Source organism: Cnephaeus nilssonii (genome assembly GCF_951640355.1).
Source record: "Cnephaeus nilssonii genome assembly, chromosome: 5".
Taxonomy (NCBI): domain Eukaryota; kingdom Metazoa; phylum Chordata; class Mammalia; order Chiroptera; family Vespertilionidae; genus Cnephaeus; species Cnephaeus nilssonii.
In genome coordinates, this window is record NC_137076.1 from 7,684,505 (window position 1) to 7,693,358 (window position 8,854).

Genomic DNA, 8,854 nt, shown 5'->3' on the forward strand with positions numbered 1-8,854 from the left:
AGGAATCCAAAGAGGACCACACCAAGACACATCATAATTAAAATGCCAAGAGCAAAAGACAAAGAGAGAATATTAAAAGCAGCAAGATAAAAACAGTTAATAACCTAAAAGGGAGCACCCATACGATTGTCAGCTAATTTCTCAACAGAAACTATGCAGGCCAGACGGGAACGGCAAGAAATACTCAAAGTGATGAATAGCAAGAAACTACAACCAAGATTACTCTACCCAGCAAAGCTATCATTCAGAATTGAAGGTCAGATAAAGAGCTTCACAGATAAGAAAAAGCTAAAGGAGTTCATCACCACCAAACCAGAATTCTTTGAAATGCTGAAAGGTATTCTTTAAGAAGAGGAAGAAGAAGAAAAAGATAAAGATAAAAATTATGAACAACAACTATGTATCTATCAACAAGTGAATCTAAAAACCAAGGGAATAAAAAATCTGATAAACAGAATAAACTGGTGAATATAATAGAATCAGGGGAATAGAAAGACAATTCTCGGGGAAAAGGGGAGTGGGGGGTGCGGGAAGAGACTGGACAAAAAGCGTACACCTATGGATGAGGACAGTGGGGGAGAGGTAAGGGCAGAGGGTGGGGTAGGAACCTGGTGGAGGGGAGCTATGGGGGAAAAAAAGAGGAACAATTGTAATAATCTGAACAATAAAGATTTATTAAATTAAAAAAAATAAAAAAGCACATGAAATACAGCAAAAAAAAAAATAAATAAAAGAGAGGCAATGCCATGAAAAACATATGCATGATTATTTATAAAATTATATTTAAATTCCTTGTATTGACTTATCATCACCAATACTTTTAATGGTACATTCCAGAAGAAAAATTTTTTATACACTTAGAGCTTTAGTCACAAGAAAAGTTTATTAAATTTTTATTTACATATTTTTGGCTGAGATATATGATAGGATGACCAATAAAAAATTATAAAACATATGGAAGTGGAATGGGAATTCAAGTTCAAGGGGTAAAAGAAGGGAAAAATGTAAAATTTTTAAATATTCAAAAACATGTTTATTTTTAAGATGAATGCTAGTGCTTATCAAATCATTAAGGTATTTACATACCACTTGACACACTTAAAAGTGATGTAATAGTTTTATTTCAGAAAGTCAACATTTATAATGAGCCCGAAAACGTATTCTAAACTTTAAAATTATGATGAAGAACTTTATATGTCAACTTTAAAAGTTGGAGTTTCTTGCCCTGACTGGGTAGCTCAGTTGGTTACAGCATCATCCTGATACACCAAGGTTGCGGGTTCAAACCTGGGTCAGGGCATGTACAAGAAACAACCAATGAATAAATAAATAAGTGGAACAACAAATTGATGTTCCTCTCTCTCTCTCTCTCTCTCTCTCTCTCTCTCTCTCTCTGTCCCCCCTTCCTCTCTCTCTAAAGTAATAAAAAAAGTTGAAGTTTCTTTAGGGGGTCATGTGAGCAAACAACGTGGAGACTAGTGTTTAGGTGGTCAGAGCTGGGGTGGCAGCGGCTCCCACCACTGTGGCTGGGAATGGCAGTGCACTGCAGCCAACTCATCCACCCCTGGTTGGTGAGTCACCTATTCCCACACATGCTCGACTTAGAATTATGGAAAATTGGAGTGGGAGGATCTTCAACCTGGTCTCTCTCTCAGTTTTACTAGGTTTGTGACCTTGGCCATGCTTTTCACATCTCTAAGCTTCATTAATAATAATTCAACACAACACACAGAATGTCACAAAATTCTACACTTATGGGATTGCCAAATAAGTGGTCTAATCAGGGATCTCAACCGTGACCCTTTTAGAAGGGTGGGCCTGTGACCTAAATGAGCACAGCAGAGAGGGGCTGAGCTTCAGACCCTCTTGCTGGAGAAATGCTATCAGTAGAGGTTTCAGAAACTGGGGTCCTGCATTTTTATGTAAAACCTGCTAATTGCCTAAAAAACCCCAAACATTTTAAAAACGCTTTTATACCTTCAAGATAGAAAAAAATACAAACCAGCAGCCACAAACAGCTCAAAGGGCTGCCCGTGCTGTAACATCTGGTAGAGAGAATAAGTACTCAGGAGGGGGAGGGGGCTGAACAGGCTTTTTTGTTGGGTTCTGAATTTTATAGTGAAAGGACAGATTCTTACAGGTAGATGTAAGTTTTAGTTGAGTAGCCCTTTGGTTTCTTGAAGTATTTTATCTTACAGTATGGTGTCATCTGACACCGACAAGCAAGAAAACGGTTTTTACACTTCCCTAATTTATACTTATGTCAATGGCTAACTTAAGGAGGTCAGCAATGCGAAGGGGAAAAAGTATCATGCTTCCCTTTGGAAAAAGTTGCACCACAAAATAAAATTTGCCAAGGAAGAAAACAGAGAAAGGCATACCTACCACCTACCCAATGGCAAATATATAATTTTAAAATCAAAGAGTGCCTTCTTCAGTGAGTACCCATGTGCAAGACACTGTGCTGGGCACATTAATTCTGTAAACATGTGTGTTTTGTTATTCATTCTTTAGGAGGAGGATGAATAACAATGCAAGATATGGAACCTTGTGTGTATGCCCTGTGGTTTGTGTGAGAATTGTGTGTGGAGATGAAGGGACGTGCCACAGGAACAGTTGCTGGGATGGAGAAATTCCTCTCCACGGGTTTTCTTTTGTATGTCTGTTGTTGTTGTTTTACCATGCACATTTATTATCTTAAGAAAAAACAACCCCCCCCCCCAAAACAAGACAACAATGCGAATGCAATGGGGAGCACTGTGGCGTGCTGTGCTACCAGGCCCGACATAGGACAGCATCGTAAGAGATATTCAGAGCACTCCACAACATTCTACCTCATTTCCCTTTAACCTCTATTACAAAAATAATTTTATCGGGCAAGAGTGCTGCTCAAGTTGGATCTCTGCTCTTCACCACTTCCTTTGAGAAAGCTCTGTCCTCACTGCTTGTGGAAGCAGATCAAGGGGAAAGAGGAATGAGCAGGCCCTGGCTTGGGGGGAAGGGAGGAGGATGCTGCTGTCTTCTCTGAACCTGATTTTTTGAGGCCTCTGCCGAGTGTGATGCCCAGGGTCCATGGGTCCATTTTCTTTCCCTACCCCCATTCCTGTCCTACTGGAGAGCTTCAAATCCAGGTCACCTTGGGGATTAGCTACACAGCTCCTCCCAGCTCCTCCCCACATTTCGGTCCTTGGTAACCCATGTTCACAATTTTTAGCAGATCTGATTTTCTATAAATTGTCTAATTAAAAAATCCATATGTATATGTTATGGCAATCTATATATAAAAGGTTAATATGCTAAATGTCCGACTGTCCAACCGGTCGCTATGATGTGCACTGATCACCAGGGGGCAGATGCTCAATTCAGGAGCTGCCGAGCTGCAGCGACTTGGCAATGGCAGTTCTCGGGTGACGCACCCCAAAACCAGAGAGAAGGGAGCCCGATTCCTCGCGTGGCCACGTGATTCCACTTTCGGCTGTGGGTTATGTTGTTGCTGAGGCACTGTCAGCCCCAAATCTGGTTTACTGCACACTTGTGTTTGCGTTCCACACCTCTCGCACTCCAGGACCCTTTGGGGGATGTTGGAGAGTCGGTTTCAGCCCGATCCCCGCAGGCCAGGCTAAGGGAACCCCACCTGCCAGAGGGACCCCGCTCACTCGCAGATGCCTCTCAAGCCACGGTACCACCCCAGGTGCAGCTAGCCAGGGAGGGACAGCAGGAGGTTAGCTCCAGGGCATGTCCAGCATGTCTCACCCAGTCCCACCCCGCCGGCCACCTTCTAATTAATTTCCTTTCAATGTGCACGAATCCATGCAGCGGGTCACTAGTCTATATATATAAAAGGCTAATATGCTAAGTGTCCGATCGGTCACTATGACATGCACTGACCACCAGGGGGCGACATTCAATGCAGGAGCTGCCACGACACGCACTGGCCAGCACCATGGACCCGGCGCCAACAAACCAACACTTGGCTTTCCCCAAGTGGGACACAGGCCCCACCACCACCCTGGAGTGACACCCCACCAAATCGCAGCCAACCCTGCCAAGACCCCATGGCACAAAATGCGGCCCACAGCCCAGCCCAGCCTGGAAATGGTCACTGTGGGTGCCGGGTAATGATGTCACGTAGCAACACCTGGCTTCCTCTCCCTAGTGACTAGCCTCCTTGGAGTTTCTTCAGCCCAGAACAAGACTTCCTTTATAGCCAGGTGCAAACATTTCACACTCTAACCAAATGTCTGTGAAGCATTTTCCTGTGCCTCATCTCATTTGATCCTTACAGAAGTCCTGGAGTAGGTAGATAGAAGACTTGGTGGAATCCTATTTTCTTTTCATTAGCTGGAAAACAGAGATTTAGAAAGCTTAGAAACTTGACCCAACTGTAAAGAAGTAAGAAATGGTGGACCTTGAAAATGACTTCAGGTTTTCTCACTGCGCAGAATATAGTCAAACACTGCTGCTGTTCAATATATTACCCATTGTTCTCCCTGCGTGATCTACAATAATAATCTGCTTTGTGTTGATATTTACTACTGTGTTGCTGACAATTACCTGAAAGAGAAGTTAGGCTGGAAAAAGTTTAGCTAAATCAGAAAGCAGGTCTAATTAAGCAAGTTTATTCTTATATCTATAAAAGGCTAAGTTGACGCGCACATGTGTGATACATATAAAGCTTTCACTGGCACCAATCGCATGCGTGTATTTTGATCTGTCATTATTGATCGTGAATTTAGTTGACACTTCTATTATAAAGAAAGGGCGAAGAGCAATATTAAAATATTTCTTCTAATTAATTTCCTTTCAATGTGCATGAATTCATGCACTGGGCCATTAGTCTATACTAATAAAAGGGTAATATACTAATTAGACTGGATAGACTGGATGTCTTCCAGACGTCCTTCCGGACAAAGCCGGGACGGCTGCAAGGGCCAAGGGCAGGCGGCTGTGATGGCCGGCAGTGGCAGCAGCAGCGGGGTGATGGGGGCGGCACCTTCCCCTGATCGGCCCAGTTGCCTCCCGCAGAGGGAGGCCAGACTGTGGCTTAGGCCCGCTCCCCAGGCCTAAGCTGTCAATAGGACATCCCCTGAGGGCTCCCGAACTGTGAGAGGGGGCAGGCTGGGCTGAGGGACCCTCCCACCCCCGTGCATGAATTTTCATGCACCGGGCCTCTAGTTTACTTATAAAATTAGAGGCGTCGAGGCATTGAGGTATTCTGACTGAGAGCATGGTCTCGAGAGGCAGATGTCTTGGTTCTGGTACTGCCTCTGCCATGTCTAAGTAACCAGGTCAAGTTACTTCTCTTTAATTCAGTTTCTCTCTTTATAAAAAGGGGAGAATAATGGTACCCATTACCTGGGGCTGGCTACATGGGCAGAGATGAGGACGTCAATCTCCCCTTCATAGGGTCTAAGGCAGTGGTTCTCAACCTTTCTAATGCCGCAACCCTTTCATACAGTTCCTCATGTTGTGGTGACCCCAACCATAAAATTATTTTCGTTGCTACTTCATAACCGTAATTTTGATACTGTTATGAATTGTAATGTAAATATCTGTGTTTTCTGATGGTCTTAGGCGACCCTGCTAGCCACAGGTTGAGAACCGCTGCTGTAGAGCCTAAGACCATCGGAAAACACAGATATTTACATTACGATTCATAACAGTAGCAAAGTTACAGTTATGAAGAAGCAATGAAAATAATTTTATGGTTGGGGGTCACCACAACATGAGGAACTGTATTAAAGGGTCGAGGCATTAGAAAGGTTGAGAACCACTGGTCTAAGGCATCACAACTTCCTGCAGGGATACAGTCTTGTCTGGTTGGGGTGGTGTGAGGCCCCTGCCCAGTTGCCTGCCTAATATGCTGTGGTGCTGCCAGCCTGACTGCCCCCTGAGACTCAGAAGGTGTGACCTCCACCCACCCACCCTCACCCTCACCCCCACCCCGGGCCAGCAGTGGTCATGGAGCAGCGTCAGGGAGGGGTAGAGACAAGCCCCAGGGCAGTCCTTACTGGGCCGGGGGATGGGGGGGGGGGGGGCTGAGAACTGTCCCAAGGAGGCAGTGGAAGGGGGAACCACACATGAGCCCAGCTCCAGGCTCCGCTTCCCCACATGCTCCTTTGCTCCACGGGACTTCACTTACAAAACACAAATTCAGAGATATAATTACTGAGGATTTCAAGCATGGGGCACTGCTCAGAGCCAGTCCTGGGTGACCACACTAACCACAGCCTGCATCGGCTGTACACCATGAAGCCAGTCCTGCTATCAGGCAGTATTGTGAAGATAAAATGAATTAATGCATGTAGAGTTAAGATAAAATCTGCCACTTAGGAAGCACAATAAGTGTTGGCTATTATTCATCTACCATAAATGGAAAACAAGTATTTTTCAAATACAGTGTGGGGCAAAAGAAGGTTTACAGTTGTAAGTACAGAAAAGTTTATTCTTGTATTATTATTATTTTTTAAAATATATTTTATTGACTTTTTACAGAGAGGAAGGGAGAGGGATAGAGAGTTAGAAACATCGATGAGAGAGAAACATCGATCAGCTGCCTCCTGCACACCTCCTACTGGGGATGTGCCCGCAACCAAGGTACATGCCCTTGACCGGAATCGAACCTGGGACCCTTCTGTCTGCAGGCGGACGCTCTATCCACTGAGCCAAACCGGTTAGGGCTATTCTTGTATTATTATTTATTAATCATTGTATTATTTTCCGTATGAACAACTGTAAGCCTACTTTTCCCCAACCCTGTATGCATTTGTGCGCTAGGCCCTGACGAATTTGTTTGCTTACTACATGCCATGAACCATCGGAGAGGCCCCAGGAGACCCCAGGCCTCGGCTCTCAGGACTGCCAGTGCGGGGGGGGGGGGGGGGGGGGTAGGCAAACAGCAGGGTCTGCACAAAGTTGGCAGGCTTGTGGGAACCAGAAAGTGGGAACCAGAAACCTGGCTGAACAGCCTTTCTCATTACCTTCTAGAACTACTTTCCGTTGCCAGAATCTCAAGCCCAATTTAAAACTTGACTCAATTTCTCTTAACCCCTGAAATTTTCACAATTCACTGTTCCGGTGTCGGTGTGACTTCTACAGCGAAGTTCCCGGGGGACAGGGCTCGGTCAGGAAACCTCCCGGCACACGGACTCTTCGGGGAGCGGAGCCCCGCAGCCAGCTGGGTCCCACACCCTTCCCGGGGAGAAGAAAACGCTCTCGCCGCCAAGCCACAGGCCGCCCCCAGCCACCGGCAGCCCCGAAAGTCACACTGGTCATGTTCCCACTCTCCTCACAAAGGTGCTCAAACGCTTTCTAGACGACAAGGGCTGTAAGGACTATGAGAGATCATGGGGCGAAAAAAAGACATGTCCCAATTTTCAGGCTGGGAAGCGTGCGCTCCGGCTCGCCCGCACCCGCACCCCCAGCTCCGCCCGCGCCGAGTCCCGGGGCGGCCACACCTGCAGGAGCGCGCGGGCGGGCAGAGAACCCCGAGTCACTAACCAAGCACTTTTGAAGTTCATACAGATAACCTAAGCGCAGACATCTTCCTACAGCGCACCAGGAGAGTAAGGATGTTGTTGTGGGAACGCACGTGGGAGCCCAACACCCGCCCCCCCAAGCCCACGTGCTCATCTGGGGCGCGGCCACGGAGCGGAGCAAACAGGACCAGTCAGACGGGAACTCCCCAGCGAGGCCCGGCCGGCCGGCTCCCGACCCGCGACGTCGCGGCCCACCCCTCCGCCGGGAACGCGGGGCCGCGCACCCCACCGGCCTACCTGCGCGCGCCGCGCCCTCCGCGCCGTCCGGCCCCTCGGCCGCGCGCAGCGCGCTCCCCGAAGCTGGCCGACAGGTTGCCCGTGGCCCGGCGCGCCAGGGTCAGGATGGGCGCGGACCAGCCCTCCGCCGCCGCCCGCCGCCTCGCCGCGCTCGGCAGGTCCCCCGGGCCTGGCAGCTGGCTCCTGTCCACCACCTCGAAGTCTTCTCCGGGCTCCGGCCCCGGCCCCCACTCGCCGGGCCGCCGTCGCCCCTGCTGGCGGCCATCTTGGCCGCGTCACGTGGCCGCGTCACGTGGCCGCGCGGGTGGCGCCTCCCGCGGGCGGGCGAGCGGGCGTCCTCGTCGGCGCCCTGGCCGTCCGGCTTTCCTTCGGGCGCGTCTTTCTCTCCTCGCTCCCGCTCCCGCTCCCGGCAGGTTTGGGGGGCGGGGGGGACCCCGTCATCACCTGAGCAGCGCCCGCCTCCGCACCCGCGGGGGGGGGTGTGTGTGAGGGCGGGTACCTGGGCTTTCTCCCCTTTCGGGGCCCGCCCAGCCCGGCCTGGAACACAGCCCCCCGACTTCGTTTTCTTTGGGACACGAGTTCCTCTTTTTTATTTTCAGTTCATAGTTTCCTTTTTCTACTTCGTCATTTTTCCGCAGCAGTCTTCAGGACCAGCCCTAGAAAGAGCGGGAAAGGAAACGAAGAGGAGAGGCAGGAAACAGGATTAAAAATTTTTTTAAATTAAATACAACAGGTTGGCAGGAAAGCACCCTGGTGGGACGGGAAGCAAAGGGTTCGGATTGTGCTGTCAGTCAGTCAAGCGGGGACAGAGACAGAGCCCGCCTCCTGGTTAAGGGAGGTTTTGCAGGGAGGAGCACGGGGCGGACCCAACCGCGAGGCGTGGGCCAGGCGCTCTGCCCTTGTAAGAGTTACCGGCTATTTTGTCACTTGGAAACGAAGGAAATTTGACAAAATAGAAACCCAAATTTCACTAGCATTTGACCTTTCTTTTTTTTTGCAAAGTGCTGCATGTGGCCTCAGCAAACTAGAACTGTTTGGGTTGACTCCCAAAGTGCTGAAATTTAAAAAGATTGATTGGT

The 8,854-nt window shown here is 48.6% G+C and overlaps 1 protein-coding gene across 1 annotated transcript in view; it reads right to left on the reverse strand.

The window, feature by feature from the left end:
• RUFY1 (RUN and FYVE domain containing 1) overlaps positions 1–8,321 on the reverse strand; it is a 62,566-nt gene extending 54,245 nt beyond the window's left edge. Inside the window, exon 1 of the mRNA XM_079772778.1 lies at positions 7,776–8,321. The gene's annotated coding sequence lies outside the window, so the exon portion shown is untranslated. The remainder of the gene's footprint in view (positions 1–7,775) is intronic.
• Between the last annotated feature and the right edge of the window lie 533 nt (positions 8,322–8,854).